Below are 15,426 nucleotides of genomic sequence, written 5' to 3'. Positions count from 1 at the left end.
AGCAACACCTTAGCAACCGCCTAGCAACACCCTAGCAACCACCTAGCAACACCTTAGCAACCACCCCGGATACCATAGCAACACCTTAGCAACCACCTAGCAACACCTTAGCAACCACCCCGGATACCATAGCAACACCTTAGCAACCGCCTAGCAACCATCTAGCAACACCTTAGCAACCACCCCGGATACCATTGCAAAACCTTAGCAACCACCTAGCAACACCTTAGCAACCACCTAGCAACCACTTAGCAACACCTTAGCAACCACCCTGGATACGATAGCAACACCTTAGCAACCACTTAGCAAAACCTTAGCAACACCATAGCAGATACCAGCCAGCTCTGCAATCACACTCGCAGTTTCTGTAGGAACTGCAATCTAGTTATTAGTGTGATTGCAGTAATGCAATCACAGTATTGTTCTTCTTAAGTCTTATTCTTCTTCTTCTTCTTCTTATTATTATTATTAGTGTGATTGCAGTAATGCAATCACAGTATTGATCTTCTTAAGTCTTATTCTTCTTCTTCTTCTTCTTATTATTAGTGTGATTGCAGTAATGCAATCACAGTATTGATCTTCTTAAGTCTTATTCTTCTTCTTCTTCTTCTTCTTCTTCTTATTATTATTATTATTATTCCACCTGTTTTTTGTCCGGTTAACTAGTGCCGCAGTTTTCGAAATATCGACTTCGTTCAAAAGAGAAAACGTGCGTCTATATCGGGAATGGTGGGCTTGTATACAGCTTTCCGATCGGACTTACGTTTTTCGTAAAAACTTCGTAAGTACGCGTTTTTTTGCCCATTGACAATGAATGGGCAGAACTTTGCACGCCCGTGGACGTCGCAATTTTTGAAATACGAAGATGAAACCAATTGAGGACCTGTAGAACTTATTGAGCTCTTTCCGAAAATATGCGTTACGAAAAGTTACGACGTACGGATTTCGTACGAATGTCGTACGAAGTGGCCCCATTGGAATGAATGGGGCCAATCGGAGGACGGCAGCTAGATCGAAGGACAGGTAGCTAGAACTCCAGTACTGTGAGTGTATGGAGCAGCTATGGGATAAAACAGCATTAGGTCAAAAGTTTGGACACCCCGGCCCCCCAGTACTGTGTGTAATGGAGCCATGGGTCAAAAGTTTGGACACCCCGGCCCCCCAGTACTGTGTGTAATGGAGCCACGGGTCAAAAGTTTGGACACCCCCGAACGGCCAGAGCAACCTAGCGTGCATAGCTAATTGATGTATTTGCACGTTGCGTAGCAACGTGCAAACACCATTTAATCTAATTTATGCATATAAATCACCTAGCAACCACCTAGAAACACCATAGCAACCACCACAGATACCATAGCAACACCTTAGCAACCGCCTAGCAACACCTTAGCAACCACCTAGCAACCACCTAGCAACACCTTAGCAACCTCCCCGGATACCATAGCAACACCTTAGCAACCGCCTAGCAACACCTTAGCAACCGCATAGCAACCACTTAGCAACACCTTAGCAACCACCCCGGATACCATAGCAACACCTTAGCAACCGCCTAGCAACCACCTAACAACCACCTAGCAACCACCTAGCAACACCTTAGCAACCACCCCGGATACCATAGCAACACCTTAGCAACCGCCTAGCAACACCTTAGCAACCACCTAGCAACCACCTAGCAACACCTTAGCAACCACCCCGGATACCATAGCAACACCTTAGCAACCGCCTAGCAACACCCTAGCAACAACCTAGCAACCACCTAGCAACACCTTAGCAACCACCCTGGATACCATAGCAACACCTTAGCAACCGCCTAGCAACACCCTAGCAACCACCTAGCAACCACCTAGCAACACCTTAGCAACCACCCCGGATACCGTAGCAACACCTTAGCAACCGCCTAGCAACACCCTAGCAACCACCTAGCAACCACCTAGCAACACCTTAGCAACCACCCTGGATACCATAGCAACACCTTAGCAACCGCCTAGCAACACTCTAGCAACCACCTAGCAACCACCTAGCAACACCTTAGCAACCACCCCGGATACCATAGCAACACCTTAGCAACCGCCTAGCAACACCTTAGCAACCACCTAGCAACCACTTAGCAACACCTTAGCAACCACCACGGATACCATAGCAACACCTTAGCAACCGCCTAGCAACACCCTAGCAACCACCTAGCAACCACCTAGCAACACCTTAGCAACCACCCCAGATACCATAGCAACACCTTAGCAACCGCCTAGCAACACCCTAGCAACCACCTAGCAAACACCTAGCAACACCTTAGCAACCACCCCAGATACCATAGCAACACCTTAGCAACCGCCTAGCAACACCCTAGCAACCACCTAGCAACCACCTTAGCAACCACCCCGGATACCATAGCAACACCTTAGCAACCGGCTAGCAACACCTTAGCAACCACCTAGCAACCACCTAGCAACACCTTAGCAACCACCCTGTATACCATAGCAACACCTTAGCAACCGCCTAGCAACACCCTAGCAACCACCTAGCAACCACCTAGCAACAGCTTAGCAACTACCCCGGATACCATAGCAACACCTTAGCAACCGCCTAGCAACACCCTAGGAACCACCTAGCAACCACCTAGCAACACCTTAGCAACCGCCTAGCAACACCCTAGCAACCACCTAGCAACCACCTAGCAACACCTTAGCAACCACCCCGGATACCATAGCAACACCTTAGCAACCGCCTAGCAACACCTTAGCAACCACCTAGCAACCACCTAGCAACACCTTAGCAACCACCCCGGATACCATAGCAACACCTTAGCAACCGCCTAGCAACACCTTAGCAACCACCTAGCAACCACCTAGCAACACCTTAGCAACCACCCCGGATACTATAGCAACACCTTAGCAACCGCCTAGCAACACCTTAGCAACCACCTAGCAACCACCTAGCAACACCTTAGCAACCACCCCGGATACCATAGCAACACCTTAGCAACCGCCTAGCAACACCCTAGCAACCACCTAGCAACCACCTAGCAACACCTTAGCAACCACCCAAGATACCATGGCAAACACCTTAGCAACTGCCTAGCAACACCCTAGCAACCACCTAGCAACCACCTAGCAACACCTTAGCAACCACCCCGGATACCATAGCAACACCTTAGCAACCGCCTAGCAACACCTTAGCAACCACCTAGCAACCACCTAGCAACACCTTAGCAACCACCCCAAATACCATAGCAACACCTTAGCAACCGCCTAGCAACACCTTAGCAACCGCCTAGCAACCACCTAGCAACCACCTAGCAACACCTTAGCAACCACCCCGGATACCATAGCAACACCTTAGCAACCACCTAGCAACACCTTAGCAACCACCTAGCAACACCATAGCAGATACCAGCCAGCACTGCAATCACACTCGCAGTTTCTGTAGGAACTGCAATCTAGTTATTATTATTATTCCACCTGTTTTTTGTCCGGTTAACTAGTGCCGCAGTTTTCGAAATATCGACTTCGTTCAAAAGAGAAAACGTGCGTCCATATCGGGAATGGTGGGCTTGTATACAGCTTTCCGATCGGACTTACGTTTTTCGTAAAAACTTCGTAAGTACGCGTTTTTTTGCCCATTGAAAATGAATGGGCAGAACTTTGCACGCCCGTGGACGTCGCAATTTTTGAAATACGAAGATGAAACCAATTGAGGACCTGTAGAACTTATTGAGCTCTTTCCGAAAATATGCGTTACGAAAAGTTACGACGTACGGATTTCGTACGAATGTCGTACGAAGTGGCCCCATTGGAATGAATGGGGCCAATCGGAGGACGGCAGCTAGATCGAAGGACAGGTAGCTAGAACTCCAGTACTGTGTGTAATGGAGCAGCTATGGGATAAATCAGCGTTAGGTCAAAAGTTTGGACACCCCGGCCCCCCAGTACTGTGTGTAATGGAGCCACGGGTCAAAAGTTTGGACACCCCGGCCCCCCAGTACTGTGTGTAATGGAGCCACGGGTCAAAAGTTTGGACACCCCCGAACGGCCAGAGCAACCTAGCGTGCATAGCTGATTGATGTATTTGCACGTTGCGTAGCAACGTGCAAACACCATTTAATCAAATTTATGCATATACATCACCTAGCAACCACCTAGAAACACCATAGCAACCACCCCGGATACCATAGCAACACCTTAGCAACCGCCTAGCAACACCATAGCAACCACCTAGCAACCATCTAGCAACACCTTAGCAACCACCCCAGATACCATAGCAACACCTTAGCAACCCCCTAGCAACACCCTAGCAACCACCTAGCAACCACCTAGCAACACCTTAGCAACCACCCCGGATACCATAGCAACACCTTAGCAACCGCCTAGCAACACCCTAGCAACCACCTAGCAACCACCTAGCAACACCTTAGCAAACACCCCGGATACCATAGCAACACCTTAGCAACCGCCTAGCAACACCCTAGCAACCACCTAGCAACCACCTAGCAACACCTTAGCAACCACCCCGGATACCATAGCAACACCTTAGCAACCGCCTAGCAACACCCTAGCAACCACCTAGCAACCACCTAGCAACACCTTAGCAACCACCCCGGATACCATAGCAACACCTTAGCAACCGCCTAGCAACACCCTAGCAACCACCTAGCAACCACCTAGCAACACCTTAGCAACCACCCCGGATACCATAGCAACACCTTAGCAACCGCCTAGCAACACCCTAGCAACCACCTAGCAACCACCTAGCAACACCTTAGCAACCACCCCGGATACCATAGCAACACCTTAGCAACCGCCGAGCAACACCCTAGCAACCACCTAGCAACACCTTAGCAACCACCCCGGATACCATAGCAACACCTTAGCAACCGCCTAGCAACACCCTAGCAACCACCTAGCAACACCTTAGCAACCACCCTGGATACCATAGCAACCGCCTAGCAACACCTTAGCAACCACCTAGCAACCACTTAGCAACACCTTAGCAACCATCCCGGATACCATAGCAACACCTTAGCAACCACCTAGCAACCACCTAGCAACCACCTAGCAACACCTTAGCAACCACCCCGGATACCATAGCAACACCTTAGCAACCGCCTAGCAACCACCTAGCAACCACCTAGCAACACCTTAGCAACCACCCCGGATACCATAGCAACACCTTAGCAACCGCCTAGCAATACCTTAGCAACCACCTAGCAACCACCTAGCAACATCTTAGCAACCACCCCGGATACCATAGCAACACCTTAGCAACCGCCTAGCAACACCTTAGCAACCACCTAGCAACCACCTAGCAACACCTTAGCAACCACCCCGGATACCATAGCAACACCTTAGCAACCGCCTAGCAACACCCTAGCAACCACCTAGCAACACCTTAGCAACCACCCCGGATACCATAGCAACACCTTAGCAACACCATAGCAGATACCAGCCAGCACTGCAATCACACTCGCAGTTTCTGTAGGAACTGCAATCTAGTTATTATTATTATTCCACCTGTTTTTTGTCCGGTTAACTAGTGCCGCAGTTTTCGAAATATCGACTTCGTCCAAAAGAGAAAACGTGCGTCCTTATCGGGAATGGTGGGCTTGTATACAGCTTTCCGATCGGACTTACGTTTTTCGTAAAAACTTCGTAAGTACGCGTTTTTTTGCCCATTGAAAATGAATGGGCAGAACTTTGCACGCCCGTGGACGTCGCAACTTTTGAAATACGAAGATGAAACCAATTGAGGACCTGTAGAACTTATTGAGCTCTTTCCGAAAATATGCGTTACGAAAAGTTACGACGTACGGATTTCGTACGATTGTCGTACGAAGTGGCCCCATTGGAATGAATGGGGCCAATCGGAGGACGGCTGCTAGATCGAAGGACAGGTAGCTAGAACTCCAGTACTGTGAGTGTATGGAGCAGCTATGGGATAAAACAGCATTAGGTCAAAAGTTTGGACACCCCGGCCCCCCAGTACTGTGTGTAATGGAGCCACGGGTCAAAAGTTTGGACACCCCGGCCCCCCCAGTACTGTGTGTAATGGAGCCACGGGTCAAAAGTTTGGACACCCCCGAACGGCCAAAGCAACCTAGCGTGCATAGCTGATTGATGTATTTGCACGTTGCGTAGCAACGTGCAAACACCATTTAATCTAATTTATGCATATACATCACCTAGCAACCACCTAGCAACACCTTAGCAACCACCTAGCAACACCTTAGCAACCACCCAGGATACCATAGCAACACCTTAGCAACCGCCTAGCAACACCTTAGCAACCACCTAGCAAACACCTAGCAACACCTTAGCAACCACCCTGGATACCATAGCAACACCTTAGCAACCGCCTAGCAACACCTTAGCAACCACCTAGCAACCACCTAGCAACACCTTAGCAACCACCCCGGATACCATAGCAACACCTTAGCAACCGCCTAGCAACACCTTAGCAACCACCTAGCAACCACCTAGCAACACCTTAGCAACCACCCCGGATACCATAGCAACACCTTAGCAACCGCCTAGCAACACCTTAGCAACCACCTAGCAACCACCTAGCAACACCTTAGCAACCACCCCGGATACCATAGCAACACCTTAGCAACCGCCTAGCAACACCCTAGCAACCACCTAGCAACCACCTAGCAACACCTTAGCAACCACCCCGGATACCATAGCAACACCTTAGCAACCGCCTAGCAACACCCTAGCAACACCCTAGCAACCACCTAGCAACCACCTAGCAACACCTTATCAACCTCCCCGGATACCATAGCAACACCTTAGCAACCGCCTAGCAACACCTTAGCAACCACCTAGCAACCACCTAGCAACACCCTAGCAACCACCCCGGATACCATAGCAACACCTTAGCAACCGCCTAGCAACACCTTAGCAACCACCTAGCAACCACCTAGCAACACCTTAGCAACCACCCCGGATACCATAGCAACACCTTAGCACCCGCCTAGCAACACCTTAGCAACCACCTAGCAACCAACTAGCAACACCTTAGCAACCACCCCGGATACCATAGCAACACCTTAGCAACCGCCTAGCAACACCCTAGCAACCACCTAGCAACCGCCTAGCAACACCTTAGCAACCACCCCGGATACCATAGCAACACCTTAGCAACCGCCTAGCAACACCCTAGCAACCACCTAGCAACCACCTAGCAACACCTTAGCAACCACCCCGGATACCATAGCAACACCTTAGCAACCGCCTAGCAACACCTTAGCAACCACCTAGCAACCACCTAGCAACCACCTAGCAACCACCTAGCAACACCTTAGCAACCACCCCAAATACCATAGCAACACCTTAGCAACCGCCTAGCAACACCTTAGCAACCACCTAGCAACACCTTAGCAACCACCCCGGATACCATAGCAACACCTTAGCAACCGCCTAGCAACACCCTAGCAACCACCTAGCAACCATCTAGCAACACCTTAGCAACCACCCCGGATACCATAGCAACACCTTAGCAACCACCTAGCAACACCCTAGCAACCACCTAGCAACACCTTAGCAACCACCCCGGATACCATAGCAACACCTTAGCAACCGCCTAGCAACACCTTAGCAACCACCTAGCAACCACCTAGCAACACCTTAGCAACCACCCCGGATACCATAGCAACACCTTAGCAACCGCCTAGCAACACCCTAGCAACCACCTAGCAACCGCCTAGCAACACCTTAGCAACCACCTAGCAACACCTTAGCAAACACCCCGGATACCATAGCAACATCTTAGCAACACCATAGCAGATACCAGCCAGCACTGCAATCACACTCGCAGTTTCTGTAGGAACTGCAATCTAGTTAGTGTGATTGCAGTAATGCAATCACAGTATTGTTCTTCTTAAGTCTTATTCTTCTTCTTCTTCTTCTTATTATTAGTGTGATTGCAGTAATGCAATCACAGTATTGATCTTCTTAAGTCTTATTCTTATTATTATTAGTGTGATTGCAGTAATGCAATCACAGTATTGTTCTTCTTAAGTCTTATTAGTGTGATTGCAGTAATGCAATCACAGTATTGTTCTTCTTAAGTCTTATTCTTCTTCTTCTTCTTATTATTCCACCTGTTTTTTGTCCGGTTAACTAGTGCCGCAGTTTTCGAAATATCGACTTCGTTCAAAAGAGAAAACGTGCGTCCTTATCGGGAATGGTGGGCTTGTATACAGCTTTCCGATCGGAATAACGTTTTTCGTAAAAACTTCGTAAGTACGCGTTTTTTTGCCCATTGAAAATGAATGGGCAGAACTTTGCACGCCCGTGGACATCGCAATTTTTAAAATACGAAGATGAAACCAATTGAGGACCTGTAGAACTTATTGAGCTCTTTCCGAAAATATGCGTTACGAAAAGTTACGACGTACGGATTTCGTACGATTGTCGTACGAAGTGGCCCCATTGGAATGAATGGGGCCATCGGAGGACGGCAGCTAGATCGAAGGACAGGTAGCTAGAACTCCAGTACTGTGAGTGTATGGAGCAGCTATGGGATAAAACAGCATTAGGTCAAAAGTTTGGACACCCCGGCCCCCCAGTACTGTGTGTAATGGAGCCACGGGTCAAAAGTTTGGACACCCCGGCCCCCCAGTACTGTGTGTAATGGAGCCACGGGTCAAAAGTTTGGACACCCCCGAACGGCCAGAGCAACCTAGCGTGCATAGCTGATTGATGTATTTGCACGTTGCGTAGCAACGTGCAAACACCATTTAATCTAATTTATGCATATACATCACCTAGGAACCACCTAGCAACACCTTAGCAACCACCTAGCAACCACCTAGCAACACCTTAGCAACCACCCCGGATACCATAGCAACACCTTAGCAACCGCCTAGCAACACCTTAGCAACCACCTAGCAAACACCTAGCAACACCTTAGCAACCACCACGGATACCATAGCAACACCTTAGCAACCGCCTAGCAACACCTTAGCAACCACCTAGCAACCACCTAGCAACACCTTAGCAACCACCCCGGATACCATAGCAACACCTTAGCAACCGCCTAGCAACACCCTAGCAACCACTTAGCAACCACCTAGCAACACCTTAGCAACCACCCCGGATACCATAGCAACACCTTAGCAACCGCCTAGCAACACCCTAGCAACCACCTAGCAACACCTTAGCAACCACCCCGGATACCATAGCAACACCTTAGCAACCGCCTAGCAACACCCTAGCAACCACCTAGCAACACCTTAGCAACCACCCCGGATACCATAGCAACACCTTAGCAACCGCCTAGCAACACCTTAGCAAACACCTAGCAACACCTTAGCAACCACCCCGGATACCATAGCAACACCTTAGCAACCGCCTAGCAACACCTTAGCAACCACCTAGCAACCACCTAGCAACACCTTAGCAACCACCCCGGATACCATAGCAACACCTTAGCAACCGCCTAGCAACACCCTAGCAACCACCTAGCAACACCTTAGCAACCACCCCGGATACCATAGCAACACCTTAGCAACCGCCTAGCAACACCCTAGCAACCACCTAGCAGCACCTTAGCAACCACCCCGGATACCATAGCAACACCTTAGCAACCGCCTAGCAACACCCTAGCAACCACCTAGCAACCACCTAGCAACACCTTAGCAACCACCCCGGATACCATAGCAACACCTTAGCAACCGCCTAGCAACACCTTAGCAACCACCTAGCAACCACCTAGCAACACCTTAGCAACCACCCCGGATACCATAGCAACACCTTAGCAACCGCCTAGCAACACCTTAGCAACCACCTAGCAACCACCTAGCAACACCTTAGCAACCACCCCAAATACCATAGCAACACCTTAGCAACCGCCTAGCAACACCTTAGCAACCACCTAGCAACCACCTAGCAACACCTTAGCAACCACCCCGGATACCATAGCAACACCTTAGCAACCGCCTAGCAACACCCTAGCAACCACTTAGCAACCGCCTAGCAACACCCTAGCAACCACCTAGCAACCACCTAGCAACACCTTAGCAACCACCCCGGATACCATAGGAACACCTTAGCAACCGCCTAGCAACACCCTAGCAACCACTTAGCAACCGCCTAGCAACACCCTAGCAACCACCTAGCAACCACCTAGCAACCACCTAGCAACACCTTAGCAACCACCCCGGATACCATAGCAACACCTTAGCAACCGCCTAGCAACACCCTAGCAACCACCTAGCAACCACCTAGCAACACCTTAGCAACCACCCCGGATACCATAGCAACACCTTAGCAACCGCCTAGCAACACCCTAGCAACCACCTAGCAACCACGTAGCAACACCTTAGCAACCACCAAACATACCATAGCAACACCTTAGCAACCGCCTAGCAACACCCTAGCAACCACCTAGCAACACCTTAGCAACCACCGCGGATACCATAGCAACACCTTAGCAAACGCCTAGCAACACCTTAGCAACCACCTAGCAACCACCTAGCAACACCTTAGCAACCACCCCAAATACCATAGCAACACCTTAGCAACCGCCTAGCAACATCTTAGCAACCACCCCGGATACCATAGCAACACCTTAGCAACACCTTAGCAGATACCAGCCAGCACTGCAATCACACTCGCAGTTTCTGCAGGAACTGCAATCTAGTTCTTATTATTATTATTATTATTATTATTATTCCACCTGTTTTTTGTCCGGTTAACTAGTGCCGCAGTTTTCGAAATATCGACTTCGTTCAAAAGAGAAAACGTGCGTCCATATCGGGAATGGTGGGCTTGTATACAGCTTTCCGATCGGACTTACGTTTTTCGTAAAAACTTCGTAAGTACGCGTTTTTTTGCCCATAGAAAATGAATGGGCAGAACTTTGCACGTCCGTGGACGTCGCAATTTTTGAAATACTAAGATGAAACCAATTGAGGACCTGTAGAACTTATTGAGCTCTTTCCGAAAATATGCGTTACGAAAAGTTACGACGTACGGATTTCGTACGAATGTCGTACGAAGTGGCCCCATTGGAATGAATGGGGCCAATCGGAGGACGGCAGCTAGATCGAAGGACAGGTAGCTAGAACTCCAGTACTGTGAGTGTATGGAGCAGCTATGGGATAAAACAGCATTAGGTCAAAAGTTTGGACACCCCGGCCCCCCAGTACTGTGTGTAATGGAGCCATGGGTCAAAAGTTTGGACACCCCGGCCCCCCAGTACTGTGTGTAATGGAGCCACGGGTCAAAAGTTTGGACACCCCCGAACGGCCAGAGCAACCTAGCGTGCATAGCTGATTGATGTATTTGCACGTTGCGTAGCAACGTGCAAACACCATTTAATCAAATTTATGCATATACATCACCTAGCAACCACCTAGAAACACCATAGCAACCACCCTGGATACCATAGCAACACCTTAGCAACCGCCTAGCAACACCATAGCAACCACCTAGCAACCATCTAGCAACACCTTAGCAACCACCCCAGATACCATAGCAACACCTTAGCAACCGCCTAGCAACACCCTAGCAACCACCTAGCAACCACCTAGCAACACCTTAGCAACCACCCCGGATACCATAGCAACACCTTAGCAACCGCCTAGCAACACCCTAGCAACCACCTAGCAACCACCTAGCAACACCTTAGCAACCACCCTGGATACCATAGCAACACCTTAGCAACCGCCTAGCAACACCCTAGCAACCACCTAGCAACACCTTAGCAACCACCCCGGATACCATAGCAACACCTTAGCAACCGCCTAGCAACACCCTAGCAACCACCTAGCAACACCTTAGCAACCACCCCGGATACCATAGCAACACCTTAGCAACCGCCTAGCAACACCCTAGCAACCACCTAGCAACCACCTAGCAACACCTTAGCAACCACCCCGGATACCATAGCAACACCTTAGCAACCGCCTAGCAACACCCTAGCAACCACCTAGCAACCACCTAGCAACACCTTAGCAACCACCCCGGATACCATAGCAACACCTTAGCAACCGCCTAGCAACACCCTAGCAACCACCTAGCAACACCTTAGCAACCACCCTGGATACCATAGCAACACCTTAGCAACCGCCTAGCAACACCTTAGCAACCACCTAGCAACCACCTAGCAACACCTTAGCAACCACCCCGGATACCATAGCAACACCTTAGCAACCACCTAGCAACACCCTAGCAACCACCTAGCAACCACCTAGCAACACCTTAGCAACCACCCCGGATACCATAGCAACACCTTAGCAACCGCCTAGCAACACCCTAGCAACACCTTAGCAACCACCCCGGATACCATAGCAACACCTTAGCAACCGCCTAGCAACAACTTAGCAACCACCTAGCAACCACCTAGCAACACCTTAGCAACCACCCCGGATACCATAGCAACACCTTAGCAACCGCCTAGCAACACCTTAGCAACCACCTAGCAACCAGCTAGCAACACCTTAGCAACCACCCCGGATACCATAGCAACACCTTAGCAACCGCCTAGCAACACCTTAGCAACCACCTAGCAACACCTTAGCAACCACCCCAGATACCATAGCAACACCTTAGCAACCGCCTAGCAACACCTTAGCAACCACCTAGCAACCACTTAGCAACACCTTAGCAACCACCCCGGATACCATAGCCACACCTTAGCAACCACTTAGCAACACCTTAGCAACACCACAGCAGATACCAGCCAGCACTGCAATCACACTCGCAGTTTCTGTAGGAACTGCAATCTAGTTATTATTATTATTCCACCTGTTTTTTGTCCGGTTAACTAGTGCCGCAGTTTTCGAAATATCGACTTCGTTCAAAAGAGAAAACGTGCGTCCATATCGGGAATGGTGGGCTTGTATACAGCTTTCCGATCGGACTTACGTTTTTCGTAAAAACTTCGTAAGTACGCGTTTTTTTGCCCATTGAAAATGAATGGGCAGAACTTTGCACGCCCGTGGACGTCGCAATTTTTGAAATACGAAGATGAAACCAATTGAGGACCTGTAGAACTTATTGAGCTCTTTCCGAAAATATGCGTTACGAAAAGTTACGTCGTACGGATTTCGTACGATTGTCGTACGAAGTGGCCCCATTGGAATGAATGGGGCAAATCGGAGGACGGCAGCTAGATCGAAGGACAGGTAGCTAGAACTCCAGTACTGTGTGTAATGGAGCAGCTATGGGATAAAACAGCATTAGGTCAAAAGTTTGGACACCCCGGCCCCCCAGTACTGTGTGTAATGGAGCCACGGGTCAAAAGTTTGGACACCCCAGAGCCCCAGTACTGTGTGTAATGGAGCCACGGGTCAAAAGTTTGGACACCCCCGAACGGTCAGAGCAACCTAGCGTGCATAGCTGATTGATGTATTTGCACGTTGCGTAGCAACGTGCAAACACCATTTAATCAAATTTATGCATATACATCACCTAGCAACCACCTAGAAACACCATAGCAACCACCCCGGATACCATAGCAACACCTTAGCAACCGCCTAGCAACACCATAGCAACCACCTAGCAACCATTTAGCAACACCTTAGCAACCACCGCAGATACCATAGCAACACCTTAGCAACCGCCTAGCAACACCCTAGCAACCACCTAGCAACCACCTAGCAACACCTTAGCAACCACCCATATACCATAGCAACACCTTAGCAACACCCTAGCAACACCCTAGCAACCACCTAGCAACACCTTAGCAACCACCCCGGATACCATAGCAACACCTTAGCAACCGCCTAGCAACACCTTAGCAACCACCTAGCAACCACCTAGCAACACCTTAGCAACCACCCCGGATACCATAGCAACACCTTAGCAACCGCCTAGCAACACCCTAGCAACCACCTAGCAACCACCTAGCAACACCTTAGCAACCACCCCGGATACCATAGCAACACCTTAGCAACCGCCTAGCAACACCCTAGCAACCACCTAGCAACCACCTAGCAACACCTTAGCAACCACCCCGGATACCATAGCAACACCTTAGCAACCGCCTAGCAACACCCTAGCAACCACTTAGCAACCACCTAGCAACACCTTAGCAACCACCCCGGATACCATAGCAACACCTTAGCAACCGCCTAGCAACACCCTAGCAACCACCTAGCAACCACCTAGCAACACCTTAGCAACCACCCAAGATACCATAGCAACACCTTAGCAACCGCCTAGCAACACCTTAGCAACCACCTAGCAACCACCTAGCAACACCTTAGCAACCACCCCGGATACCATAGCAACACCTTAGCAACCGCCTAGCAACACCTTAGCAACCACCTAGCAACCACCTAGCAACACCTTAGCAACCACCCCAAATACCATAGCAACACCTTAGCAACCGCCTAGCAACACCTTAGCAACCGCCTAGCAACACCTTAGCAACCACCCAAGATACCATTGCAAAACCTTAGCAACCGCCTAGCAACACCCTAGCAACCACCTAGCAACCACCTAGCAACACCTTAGCAACCACATCGGATACCATAGCAACACCTTAGCAACCGCCTAGCAACACCTTAGCAACCACCTAGCAACCACCTAGCAACACCTTAGCAACCACCCCGGATACCATAGCAACACCTTAGCAACCGCCTAGCAACACCCTAGCAACCACCTAGCAACCACCTAGCAACACCTTAGCAACCACCCCGGATACCATAGCAACACCTTAGCAACCGCCTAGCAACACCCTAGCAACCACCTAGCAACCACCTAGCAACACCTTAGCAACCACCCAAGATACCATAGCAACACCTTAGCAACCGCCTAGCAACACCCTAGCAACCACCTAGCAACCACCTAGCAACACCTTAGCAACCACCCCGGATACCATAGCAACACCTTAGCAACCGCCTAGCAACACCTTAGCAACCACCTAGCAACCACCTAGCAACACCTTAGCAACCACCTCAAATACCATAGCAACCGCCTAGCAACACCTCAGCAACCGCCTAGCAACACCTTAGCAACCACCTAGTAACCACCTAGCAACACCTTAGCAACCACCCCGGACACCATAGCAACACCTTAGCAACACCTTAGCAGATACCAGCCAGCACTGCAATCACACTCGCAGTTTCTGCAGGAACTGCAATCTAGTTATTATTATTATTCCACCTGTTTTTTGTCCGGTTAACTAGTGCCGCAGTTTTCGAAATATCGACTTCGTTCAAAAGAGAAAACGTGCGTCCATATCGGGAATGGTGGGCTTGTATACAGCTTTCCGATCGGACTTACGTTTTTCGTAAAAACTTCGTAAGTACGCGTTTTTTTGCCCATTGAAAATGAATGGGCAGAACTTTGCACGCCCGTGGACGTCGCAATTTTTGAAATACGAAGATGAAACCAATTGAGGACCTGTAGAACTTATTGAGCTCTTTCCGAAAATATGCGTTACGAAAAGTTACGACGTACGGATTTCGTACGAATG

General features: G+C 49.6%; 1 long non-coding RNA gene across 2 annotated transcripts in view; it reads right to left on the bottom strand.

Annotated features, from left to right (window-relative positions):
* Positions 1-3,958: 3,958 nt before the first annotated feature.
* Positions 3,959-15,426, bottom strand: part of LOC125804291 (uncharacterized) — a 31,068-nt gene continuing 19,600 nt past the window's right edge. Inside the window, exons 1-3 of one of the 2 annotated variants that reach the window (XR_007440606.1) lie at positions 12,257-12,550; positions 10,352-10,427; positions 3,959-4,264 (exon numbers count right to left, since the gene is read on the bottom strand). This is a non-coding gene — a long non-coding RNA (uncharacterized LOC125804291). Of the gene's footprint in view, positions 4,265-10,351; positions 10,428-12,256; positions 12,551-15,426 lie in introns of those variants that run through there. The other variant, XR_007440607.1, reaches the window with a different exon arrangement.

The sequence above is a fragment of the Astyanax mexicanus genome, chromosome 1, assembly GCF_023375975.1.
Source record: "Astyanax mexicanus isolate ESR-SI-001 chromosome 1, AstMex3_surface, whole genome shotgun sequence".
In the NCBI taxonomy this organism is placed as follows: Eukaryota; Metazoa; Chordata; class Actinopteri; order Characiformes; family Acestrorhamphidae; genus Astyanax; species Astyanax mexicanus.
The sequence above is the reverse complement of the archived record's forward strand: the minus strand, read 5'-3'. Positions and strand labels throughout refer to the sequence as shown.